We start from the raw sequence: 13,155 nt of genomic DNA, 5'->3' as shown, positions 1-13,155 counted from the left end.
TCATAAAGAATAGACACGAGATTAACTACATAAACTGATTCCTGTTTGTCTAGTTTTTTTTCAGATAAAAATTGAGTGATATGATTTTGTGTTGCTCTACAGGTTCTATTGAGGTGGAGGGCTCATTCTTCTGACTTTCAACACGAAGATGTGTCCTTTATAACCTGTCATTGTTCAATGATCATTTGTTGTGACCTTCTTTTCCTTCTCTTTTAATTTTCTTGAGACAATGTTTTAATTTTGATTTATTAAATGGTGTTCTAATTTAATTATATTGTATAATTGGGGTCAAGTTAGTTATTCTGTTGATGCCCTTCAGAATATTATCTCATGGTGTTTATATCATTCCAATTAGTGTCCCCAAATGAGTTAGGACTCTGCTTTGGAATAGCAGTGAATAGCTTGTGCTTGGACCATATATCTTTCTTTTATTTTTGAGATTCCACTTTAGTGGCCCTTTGAATAGGAATAATTCACCTTAAATTTACTGTTTATAAAGAAAGTTCTTTTGTTTCATGTATTGATAACAGGGTGAAAAACGATCTCAATAAAGCAGAAATTGTGATTTAGTCACATTGCATTTTGAAAATAAAAAGATGAAATTGCTAATTTCCCAATTTATTAGATTTTTATGATATGGAAGAAGAGTGATAGATAATATTTTTCTGCACTTCCTTCTTGTGACAAGATATCACCCTGGAAATATTGATCTACCAGAAGAAATACTATTTTATCAAGCTTTCCAACATATATAGAGCCCAGAGATATAACATAAACCATTAATATCCTTCACAAAAGGGATTTCTATTTATTTAACCACTAACTCAGTTATTTTAATAATGTTATGGTTAACTCAGTAGAGATTCTTTTCTTTAAATTGTATTCACATGGAACCAGCAAAGTACACTCTCTTGGGAAAATGAGAAGTTTTCAGGAACTGTGTTTGGGTCTTCTTTTGAAGAATGCTCCAGAGACCATTATGATCAGCCATCTACAAACTTGTAATAGTCCTTGTTAAATCAATTTCAATGTGAGACCCTTAGAGAATAGTTGAAGAAATGTTCTGTTAGGAGAAAGTTTTTTTTTTTTTTTTTTTTCTACAGAGAGATTGCCAAGACACACAATATCAAAAGATTCAAATGAGATTGCTAGTACCTAATTTAGAATAAAAATGCTGCTAAGTGTAAGTAAAAATTGAAACTTTGATGAATATGTTAAGTATATATGTATTTTTAATAAGCTAAATATAAATGAAATTCTATATGTAGTTTCACAAGTTATATCAGAGACATCTAGTCTTCATTTGCCTTTGCAAATAGAAATGAAGAAATAAAACAATTCTAGTTTAAAATTTTCTGAAATACATCGCTATTTAAGAAAGTTGAAATTTTATTTGAAATCATGGAAAGAAGTACTTTCCCTCTCCCTTTCCTGATATTAAACAGAGAGACTGGAGGGTTGAAAAACAGATCACAAAGCAAGATCAGCTTTGCCTGCATATCTAAGACAGATAAATATAGGAATTTCAAGGACAAAATGTTGAGTGCTACTTAACATCATGTATTAAGGAAAAATATCTCTTTATGTTCTTAAATACATTGCCATTTAGATATAAGAGGTTATTTTAATATCAGAAAGCATAATTTCTGAGTTTTACAACTTCAGCTTACACTTGAATACACAAAATGCTTTCCTTCACTGATTATATTTTCTGTGTACAATTTGTAAACCATTTACTACATTATTATAACTTTTTATTCTTCAATTTAATTTTACATAGAATTTATGGACTGTAGATTCATAAGTCTTATTTCTTGGCTTTGCAGTAATTCCCCCAACACACTGTCTGTAGAACCACTTTAAAATATAATCCACATCATAAATGTTACAAATCCTGCTATAACAGTTCACCTAAGATTCTGCACACTTTTTTCCAGTGTGCAATGAAGCAAAGATAGCTGAAATACTGTGTATGGATTTGGCAAGGAAATCAACCCAAATACCTACTTACTAGGGCATAGAAAGCCTTCAGACTGGGTCAAAGAGAAACTCACTGTATTTTAATAAGGATAAATTCCATACAAGATAGTTTATTTCCTTCTATACATAGTAAAGATTTAATGAACATTTCTGGAAAGACTGTATTGGCAGTATATAGAGTATCAAGTAATTTTGGGGGGATTAATCATTCCTAAATGTAAAATGAAGACATTTCCTTGGAGCCTTTCTGTCCTGTGGAGATAGCAGTATTATGTCCTATGCTTGACTACAAGGATGCAAAAGGATTTTGCCATATTCATCTATCTCTTATGCACTCAAATCTTAATTGGAATGGATCTTTCTTATAAAAAAGGTAATTGTATAAATGTTTCCACTTTTTGTAATCCGAGAATACTAGAGTTGGATATGACCACAAAAGTAATTTAATTGATTAACTTTTTTTTTACTAAGTCAAATATTTGAGATATTAAGTAAAAAGCTTTACATAGTCCTGATTTCAATATCTCCATCCCTCCTGCATATCCCCTCCTGCATATCCCTTCCAAATACTCTGTTTCTCATCCTTTCTCTTCCCACCTCATCCCTCGATCTGTACCATTTGAAATCAGTTCTCCATTAACTCATTTGAGATTTAAAAAAAAAAAAAGTCTGGAAGGCAGCTCATCTTTGAGATTTTGGTTCTGACGGCTGGACAAAGACAAACTGTTACCAAACTCGAATTTTCTTAATTCTGTTGTCCAGTTGCGTGTTGGAATTTTCCTTAGGTAGAAAGTCAGTGTATTGGGGCACAGTGACAATCAGAGGAGAAGGTCGCTGAAGGTTTATCTATCACAGAAGTTCTAAAAGTGTGATCTGTGGTCCTTTGAGGGTTTCTAAGTAGCTTTCACTAGATCTGTGAAGTCAAACCAAGTTGTTATAGTAATAATAAAACATTGTTTGCCTTTATACTATGATTTTATATTGATGCTGCAAAAGCAGTGATCTGTAAAACTGCTGACACCTGAACTTGGATCAAGGCAGTAGTATGAAACCATAGTGGTAGTTAATGTAGTCGTCTTCGCTATCCATGTGCATTAAAACAAGGCAAAACAGCAAAGCAAAACAAAACAAAACCCAAAAGCAATCCCCTAATTTCACTTAAGGCTATTCTTGATTAGCAGTGACCAGTATTAATTTTATTAATCTCAGTTAATCAGTACACCTCTTTTAAATATTTCTAGGGGAAGAATTGGTAATGAATTGGGCATTACAAACAAAGCCCTTCTACTTACTGAATATGGCAGGTGTCCTAAAGAAAAGTCCTCAGGCAATTGTTTGAGGACAAATTGTGGTACTCAGACATTGGGCTATTCACACTTGCATATTTGGTAGACATCTTCTTGAAAATAGAGCAAGCTTGTGATCTCAAGGAAAGACATCATATTTTATTGTTGCTTTTAGCCAGAAAAAAAAATTGAAGTTTTGGAAACAAGTTTCTGCCCTGTGAACTTTTTGCAATACAGACTTTTGTGAATTTCTTATGACTACTGATTAATGGAATGTGTCAATATTTGGAAGATCTATGTATCTCAAACACTCTTTTCCACACGTCAATGCATGATATGGCAAAATCACACCAGAAGAAAAAAACGACCTATTCAAGTTGTAAGATAGAGCAATGGATTTTATTATAAGGGAGCATGCAAAAAAAAAAAAAAAATCCATCAATATTGTTTCAGAATTCCACACTGGAGCTATCCTTTAAAACTACTAATTGGCAAGTTTTGGTGTAGTAAAGAAAAATATCCATGATTATCTGAAAAAAGCAATCAAACATTCTTTTCCTTTTCATACATATCGGTGTGAGGATGATGTTGTTGATATATTTTAATCAAAACAACACTTCAACTCTTCTAATAAACTAGATACTAAAGAGATTTGCAAATATGTAAAACAATGCCACTGTTCTTATATTTAAAAAATATGTTCATTTAAATGAATATATATATATATATATATTAACATTCAGAGTTATTATAGTTGTTTTATATAAACAATAAGAAATATTTTAAGGAGTCTCACTATTAATTTCTAGCCCAGTAAATATTGTTAGATATAATCCCCATTAACAAAGCTTTTGTAGTCTTCAATTATTTTTAAGATTTAAAGGGGAAGAGCCCTGAGCTGACACAATTTAAGACCTGCTGTTCTCTCCAAATGCTTTTGGGAAAAACAAAGAAACAAACAAAACCAAAAAAATCCCCCCAAAATTCTATAGAATGTTAGAAAAAGAAAAAAAAAGGGGCTGGGATAGTAGTTCAGTGATAGAGCACTTGCCTAGCACGTGTGAGGCACTGCATGCTATCCTCAGCACCCCATAAAAATAAATAGACAAAGCTATTGTGTCCATCTACAACTAAAAATATTAAAACAACAACAACAACAAAAAGAAAACAAACTTTGGAATTCAATTTTCATTTTCAGTTATTAAATCTAATAGCAAAAAACAATTTTGTAGTATTTTTATTACCTTTTTTTCATAATTAACATCTTGTAAATTATTTGCCACAAAAATAAAGATATGAACTTTCTTGTTTAGTTTCAAAGGATTCCTATACTTAGGATAGAGAGAATATATAATTAGATAAATGGTAATAAGAAACTATTATAATCAATAAGCTAGTCAAATTGTCTTTTCTCAAAAATCTTCACAGAATTTTTTTTTTTTGTCTATGATTTTTCCTTTATAAGAGCATGACAACATCTTACATTATGAACTGTGACTCTTTAATTCCAGTGAGGTGTTCAGTAGTAAAGAACACCTAGCAGGTTGTCCCTCTAATCCTCGGCCCCTGGAAAGGTCTATTATAGTAATGCATGTTTGTTTGCTGTTACAGAAAGTCATCTGTAGTGGACACTGTCGGTGCCCCAGATTCCTGTATGGATTCGAGCTTCCATCTTCCAAGTGCTGTGTTGACTGCTATGGGCCAGCAGAGACAAATTTTGAAGATCAGCCCTTGGCCGTGAGTTCTGCCTTGCCCAGGAGGTGAGAGTGCCATTCCTCATGGCTTGCAGCCAGTGGCTGACTCAAGGAGACTTGAAAGCCCAGCTCCTTGTCTCCAGGAGTGATATATTCTAAAAGGTCAAAATCTGTGGTGCAATATTCACGTTCCAGAGCTCAGCTAGGGCGGGCTAAAGCTAGATGACAACTAAAACCACATCCTGTCTGGCTCTTTACCTTTTTCTATTCTGTTCCTTCCCTTTCTTTCAGGTTCCTCTTGGGGCAATCCCTCAGTAATAATTTTTACAAGCCGGAGACAAGAGGCTTTGTCTTAGATATCCCATCTTAGATAGAATCTTACCTTACAGGTAATTCCATTTGTCATTGGGGATGAAGGAGTAGGAGGAGCAGATGGGCCATTTGGGGACAATGAAGTGAGCGTATGCCCGTTACTTTGCTCTTCCCTTTTACCTCCTTACTTATATAACCCAATTTCTGTTTTGAATCAAGTGATAAGCCTAAGAAATTCATTATAAAAGTAAAGACTTTTGAAAAAGTTTCCTTGAAACAATGGTTCTCAACTGGCATGATTTGGTCCCCCAGAGGACATTTGGCAATTTTCAATTGTCACAAACAGGAGAAGGATATCACTGACTGTCATGGGTAGAAGCCAGAAAGCTGATAAATATTCCACAGTGTACAGAGCAGCCTCCCAAAACAGATTCATCTAACAAACAATAGTGCTGAGCATGGGGAATCTGATGGATGGTAAAACGTTTCCATGAATGGATTGTATTCTTTAGCCCAAAATTATACAACTCAAGTTACATAAATGAAAATTTACATTTGTCCTCCTTAGGAGATGAAATGATTGTTTGTTTTCTTCTTGGCACATTTTATAAGAGAAAAAAATAGAGAGAGAGACAAAAACAAAACAAAACAAAAAACAACTTCATGGTAGAAAATAATCCATTTCATTGATTTTCCCCAGAATTTTGTAAGAGTAATGAAAGCAGAATTGTTTGTATTAATTTCACAGTTCTGGCTTACACCAAATGAATTTGAATAAAATGACTAGGACAAGTTCTCCCCCGCCCCATATCCTCACGTTTTCATTTAAGACACAGCACAAAGGAAATGTTGAGAAGTGGGTAGCAATAGCTTTTAGTCCTGGAAAGTATGGGCCCAGTTCTCAGCCCTTGGCATAGTCACACCTTTTAGCACAATAGCAATTAGGCTCATGAGTAGCTTGTGAAATAATTGTGTTAAAGACCACTTTGTTCTGATTTAAATAAAAACTAGTACTTGGGAATGTCACAATGTGCTTAATCTTCAAAGTATGAAACATTACTACAAATCTATTAATTTAAATTAGTCTTTGACTTTGACCTTGAATGACTCATGACTGAACGCATGTACTCATTCTAAGATTGTAGGCTTTGCATCTCATATAAGCGTTAGTGGGACTTCTGTTGAATTTATATATATATATATATATATATATATATATATATCTGTAAATACTTCCTGTTGCAGTGATTTGTCCATAGCATGTTATCTACTTTTTTTTTTTAACTGAAGACATTGGCAGATTTTTTGTAAAGAAGGAGGTTTCTTTTTCTTCTCTATAAATTTCCTTCTTCATCTCCGTCTTTATTCCATACTATCCCAAACCCTGGAAGCAAAAATTCCTTTTAGCTTTTTGTGTTCATGAATGTGTTTATATATGAACTGTCTCATTTGTGCTGTTAAAGAGTAATTGGCACTAGGCCTTTTGGATCAAGTGTTCGTCTTTTGTTCCCTGGCTCTATTATCTCTCCTGGCTCAAGTTCAAACGTCTCCTTTAGCATCTACATCTGTGGCATGTTCTGTCTTTGCAGGTAGGAACTCTAGGTGTTTGGTACTAAGTCAACATTCTCAGCAGAAATATAGAATTTGCCCATGAATGTCTTTGATACTGTTCTTAAAAAAGGCTCATCTTCAAGTTTTCTAATTTATGGTGAACCCCATAGTCCAAGTGTTTAAGTAATGGAGAAAACATGAATATATATCAAGCATTTGGAAGGGAAATGGACTTTGTGAGAATTGAATGGTGGTTGCCTTATTTTTTTGCCCTCACATAAATTACAAGAAATTTCTCAGTCATGTTCTTTTAGTGAATTTGAAAGGTAAGCACAACAAATACAGAGGGAATCATATTCTATTTAACTGCTTTGATTTTTTTTTTTAAACACAGATTTATACCTTGAAATGCTGATAATCTAATGCTGCTTCTTTGGTGTCTAAAAGGAATGAATATTTCTAGTTCTTTTCTAATTCAAACTTCATAAACTGGATTGCTGACAATTACTTTTCCTGTATTATTTAAAATATATGCTTGGCAATACAAACTTTGTCTATAATGACCACACTCTAACCATGGTTTGTGTAATGATACCTTATCAGCATTTGCTGGAGTTAGAATGAGGTTTCTGAGATTAGAAAATTCTAATTCTGACATAGGTTGTTACCAGAATCATTGACAAACTACATTAGAAATTGTTATGGTTTGGATCTGGAATGACCCCCCAAAGTCTCATGTGTTGAAGGCCTTGTCCCTAATGCTGTGGTGTTCAGAGGTGGGGCTTCTGGGAAGTGACTTCACCATGAGAGCTCTGACCTCATGAGTGAATTAATCCATTGGTACCTGAATGGATTACTAGAAGTTGGAAGAAACTATAGGTGATAGCACAGGTTGGAGGAAGCAGATCACTATTTGAGGGGTATATTTTGTCCCTGAACCTATCTTCTGGTCTCTCTCCTCTCTCTCTCTCTCTCTCTCTCTCTCTCTCTCTCTCTCTCTGCTTCCTGGTGGCCATGAGCTGAGCAGCTTTCTTCTGCCATCCCCTCCCCCCATGTTTTTCTGGTCACCTCAGGTCCAAAGCAATGGAACCAGCCAACCATGGACAGAGACCTCTGAAGCTGTGAGCCAAAACAAATCTTTCCTCCTCTAAGTTGTTTACCTCAGATATTTGTCACAGCAATGAAAAGCCGACCTAAACAGAATTCAAGTAAAATTTACAGATATGATGAGATAAAAAAATTTAAGAGATAGTCTCTGTTTTTTTTTGTGTTGTTGATTGTGTGCTCTCCTGTCTTTTATAATTTATAGTAAAAAATCAATTTCATGTGCAAAGATTCATATTGCTTATTTTGAAGTTCTTTCTCTTCTTCCTCCACCCCTCAGTTTGATGTTGTTGCTACTAGTTGCTACATCTGTCAAAGACAAGTGATGAATGGTTGCTCAGCTTCTTATAAATGCAGCGTGTCTTAGGGCCTTTTCATACTTGACTTTTATCACTCATGTTGATTGATGGTATGTTATTTACCTGGCGTTGAAGGACTGCTAGGCTATAACACTCAAGGTAAAGTCTTTTAAGCAGTATGCAGTGTGGAAATTTACTTCTATTGGGAAGGTTAATGGCCTCCCCAAAGTGGAGATGGCTACATATGCTAGGGAAGGTTGACGTCTTGTGGAGCCAAGATTAGGTGGGGTAATTTTCATACAATTTTGATGATTGTTAGTATTTTCATCTTTTTAAATTATGGTGTACTTGCTGAAAATATCTATGCAGTATTTGTATATAGGAACAAGATTACTTCTTTTTCCATCATTCATTAGTATCAACCTCAAACCAGTGTTTATAGAAGGGAAAATAATTTTACAACTGGCACGGTTGAGGCAGAGACCACATCTTCTACTTTATTTATATTCCCCAGAACAGTTAATATAAATTGATTACATGGAAAGAATGTACCACCTAAGTATTTGGGGGCTAAATGAATGGCAATGAATTACCTAAATTCTAATTTGTCAAACTCATTTTCTAGTTTTCTGTTTTGAAAAAATGAGAAAGGGCATCAAGCATTTTGTTGAAATATTAGTTTCAGACTCTCAATTTTGTTTTTATTTAAACCATGATTATACCGTAGGTGATGATTATAAGACAAAGCAGCAAAAAATAGAAAATATATGTACACAGGCTGAAGGAATAGGTAATATTTTGGGGGATACACATATATAACAGTTTTATTAGACTCTAGTTTGCACACCTAGCAGTTTAAATTTCTATTTGGTGACTTTCAGGTCACATTTTAGTTTTATGTTTCTTACAATAACAAATTAATTGAGCATTAAAAAAATCAAACATTTTTGGATAATATGTTTCAAGTAACTGAGCTAAAACTTTTGAAAGCCAAAATGGTACAAACGTACTACAATGTCCCAAATGAATGGAATGTCATTTGTTAGTGTTTAAATAAACTTCAGAATGATTAGTTTCTGGGAAGAATCTCTTTTGTATGAGGGCTGTAAGAGGAATATACTATTTCCAAGTGTTCACAACTGAGAAGAGTTAATATTTAATGTGCCATTTAACAGACGTACACACTTCAAAGTTGGAAAAGTACTGAGATGATGTAGGGTGAATCTATCACCAATTTAATAAAATGAAGCTGAAGAAACTTTATTTTTCTGTTTTAAGAAAATTCTATCATGACATAATGAACTACACAACATGAAAGCAATTTTCTGAAAATAAATTGTCAGGTTCAAAGAATGACTAGAGATGAAGGAGCTTTTGCATAGGGCATAAGAATTTGTAACAAGTTCTGACAGTGTTGTTCACTGATTAAAAATACCTAAAAAGTTTGCTGGATTCATTAATGGGTACCTTTAAAGAAAAATTGGCAATAAAACAATAGCATTTGTTTAAACAGAAAAAAAAATTCCCCTGCATTCCTTCTTTTGAAAGGAAACAGTCACGTTATGGGTGTTCTCATAGTTTTATGTTGAAACAAGGTGCCTTTTCAAAAACTGTCAAGTTTAGTGTTTCAAAGACTTGTTGAAGAATTAAGAAGGTGAATGTGTAAATAAATCTGCTGATTACATAAAGGGTGTCTCTAGTTTTGCTTAAGTGATTTTAGAGCTTCTGAAGGGCATGATTTTAAAGGTTAAATATCTAAGTCAATAATTCTTTAGTAATACTGTATATGAGAAATGACCTTAAAAATTTCCATTGTCTAAGTAAGAGTTCTGGCCAATTCAGGTCACAGTAATGTAGATCTATTCCTATTTTTAAAATTTTTCTGAACAAAAGTTTAAAAATCATGCCAAAACTTTTTCCATGGATCTGAGAGGTTCCAGTTTAAATTTAGCTATTTTAAAAATAGAAGCAAGTTAGGTTATCAAACAAAACAGATTTTAAAATACCTGCTGTATGTCTAGAGTAGGATAAGGAAACCTAAGAGAAGTAAAAGGTACTGTGCTTTTATTCACATAAACTGGGATTTAATTGGTAAAATTAGAATAGTATGCAAAGCTATTAGATGAGTAAATAGTCAAATGATGGGATTTTAAAGCATAGCTCAGATTGGTAGCCCTATTTTTTTACCTGTCTCCTAGAAGATCACTTTGGGTTTGGTCAATTCACTACCTGGTGCATCTTGACTTAAAAATTAAATAAAAGTAAGACAAGAAATAGAAAAATCAACAAAGACATAGGAGAAGCAGAGTTTGGATAAACGATTGTGGAGCATTTTTAGAAATTGAGAGTTTTTTGATATGCAACTGAATTTAAATTAATGAAAACCATATTTCATTATATTGTGTGCATGTGTGAATATATAACAAAAATCTCACTATTATGTATAATTATAATGCACTAATAAAAATATGAAAAAAATAAAAATTAAATTAAAAATTCTCAAGAGCAGGTTTAAAAATTGAGTTACAATCCACATTATATAAAATTAATAATTGTAATGTGTACAGTTTAATACATCTGCAATGTATTAAATGCCACCATAGCTTCTATGTAGTTCTAAAACATTTTCATCAGCCCAAAGGAGACCTTGTATCCATTGAATGCATGCCTTCTCTGTTCCCTTCATAGACCTAGTGATCACTAATCCGTGTTTCTGTCCCTATGGATTTACCTATTTCATATAAATAATCATGTAATATTTGTCTGGTTCATTTCACTTCACATAATGTTTTCAGGATTCCTCCATGTATTAGCATGTTTTAGTACTTCATTCCTTTTTATAGTTGAATAATATTCCAAATGCATGACATTTTATTTATCCATTTGTCTATTGATGAAAATTTGTGTTTTATTCAAAAGACAAATGGATAAATAAAATGGATATTTAAGTCACTTAGACATTAATGTACAAGCACTTGAATGCTTGTTTCCAATTCTTTTGAGGTATTTACATAGGAATGAAAGGTATAAGTATTATGATAATTCTATGTTTATTTTTTTTGATAAAGCCAAAGCATTTTTCACAGTGGTTGCATCATTTTACATATTAGTAATAAACAGGGTTCCAATTTCTCAACATTTTTGCCAATACCTGTTATTTTAGATTTTTTTTGTTCTAGTTATTCTAGTGGGTATAAAGTAGTATCTCATGGTAGTTCTTATTTGCATTTCCTTAAGGACTAATAATTTTGAATAGCTTTTCTTGTGCTTGTTGTCCATTTATATATCCTCTTTGGATAAATGTGTATTCAAGTTATTTTCCCATTTTTAAATCAGTTTGTTTGTTTTTTTGCTGTTGAATTGTGATTTTTATATACATATATACATATATATTTGTATATATAAATAATGCACACATACACAGAATATGAAACCTAATCAGATGTATGATTTGCAAGTATTTTCTCTGTACGTTGTCTTTCCACTTTCTTGTTATTGTCTTTTAACACACAAAAGTTTTAATTCTGATGAAGTTTTATCTTTTCTTTTGTTGCTTATACTTTTAGTGTCATATCCAAAAATCCATTGTCAAATCCAAGGTCATCACTATTTATTCCTATATTTTCTTCTCTTTTAGAGTTTTTTTCTTATATTTATTTATTTGATACGCTTTGAGTTATTTTGTATATATGGTGTGCAGTAAGGATCCAGCTTCATATTTTTGCTTATGTATATCCAGTTTCGGAATTATTGTTGAGGACACATTGTTTCCTCATTGAGGATTTTCTGTGCCCTTATTAAAATTTCTTGACAATATATGTGACTGTTTATTTCTTGTAACTTTATTTTATCCCATAAAATATCTATCCTTATGCCAGTACTGTTTGATTCCTGCAAACTACTGTTGTAGGTTTTTCAATGGGCTACTCCTACTACTTTATTTTAGTTTGCAGTATTATTTGACTCTTCATGGTCCCTTGCTATTCCATATGAATATTAGAATCAGCTTTCCCATGTCTGCCAAAAAGGCTATTGGGATTTTGACAGGAATTAGATCTGTAGATCTTTTGAGGAATATGTCATATTAATGACATTAAATCTTCCAATCCATGAGCAGGGGTTGTCTTATCACTATTTATATCTTTAATTCTTTTTTTTTTTTTAGGTGTACAAGAATAAAATCATGAAATCTTTATTGCATTCATAACAATCACAGTAGTAATTGTGCTCAATTTATTTGTGAATATGAAAAGCAATTTTATTTTATTTATTTTTTTTTGAAAATTAGTCTGTTTATTTTGCATCTATCTCTTGGAATATTTAACAAACATTGATGGTACATTTGAAAAAAAAATTTTTTTTCTTTTTTTCTTCTGGTACTAAGGATTGAACCCAGGGGGCACTCTACCACTGAGCTACATCCCCAACCCTTTATATATATATATATTTTTTTTGTGCTAATTGTTTTTTTTAATTGATTTTTTTTAAAAAGTAAATGACAGCGGAATGCATTACAATTCTTATCACACATATACAGCACAATTTTTCATATCTCTGGTTGTATATAAAGTATGTTGACACCAATTCGTATCTTCATACATGTACTTTGGATAACTGTTTTTTGTTTGTTTGTTTGCTTTTAGCTCTAGAGTCTATTTCCATTTTTATTTCTTTCCAAATATGTTTATGTTTTTCTCTAAGTCCTTAAACATATTTTTTTTATTGTTGGTTGTTCAAAACATTACATAGTTCTTGATATATCATCTTTCACACTTTGCTTCAAGTGGGTTATGAACTCCCATTTTTAGCCCATATACAGATTGCAGAATCACATCAATTACACATCCATTGATTTACATATTGCCATACTAGTGACTGTCGTGTTCTGCTACCTTTCCTATCCTCTACTATCCCCCCTCCCCTCCCCTC

The sequence above is a fragment of the Marmota marmota genome, unplaced genomic scaffold, assembly GCF_001458135.2.
Source record: "Marmota marmota marmota unplaced genomic scaffold, marMar, whole genome shotgun sequence".
Taxonomy (NCBI): domain Eukaryota; kingdom Metazoa; phylum Chordata; class Mammalia; order Rodentia; family Sciuridae; genus Marmota; species Marmota marmota.
Note: the sequence above shows the minus strand (reverse complement) of the source record.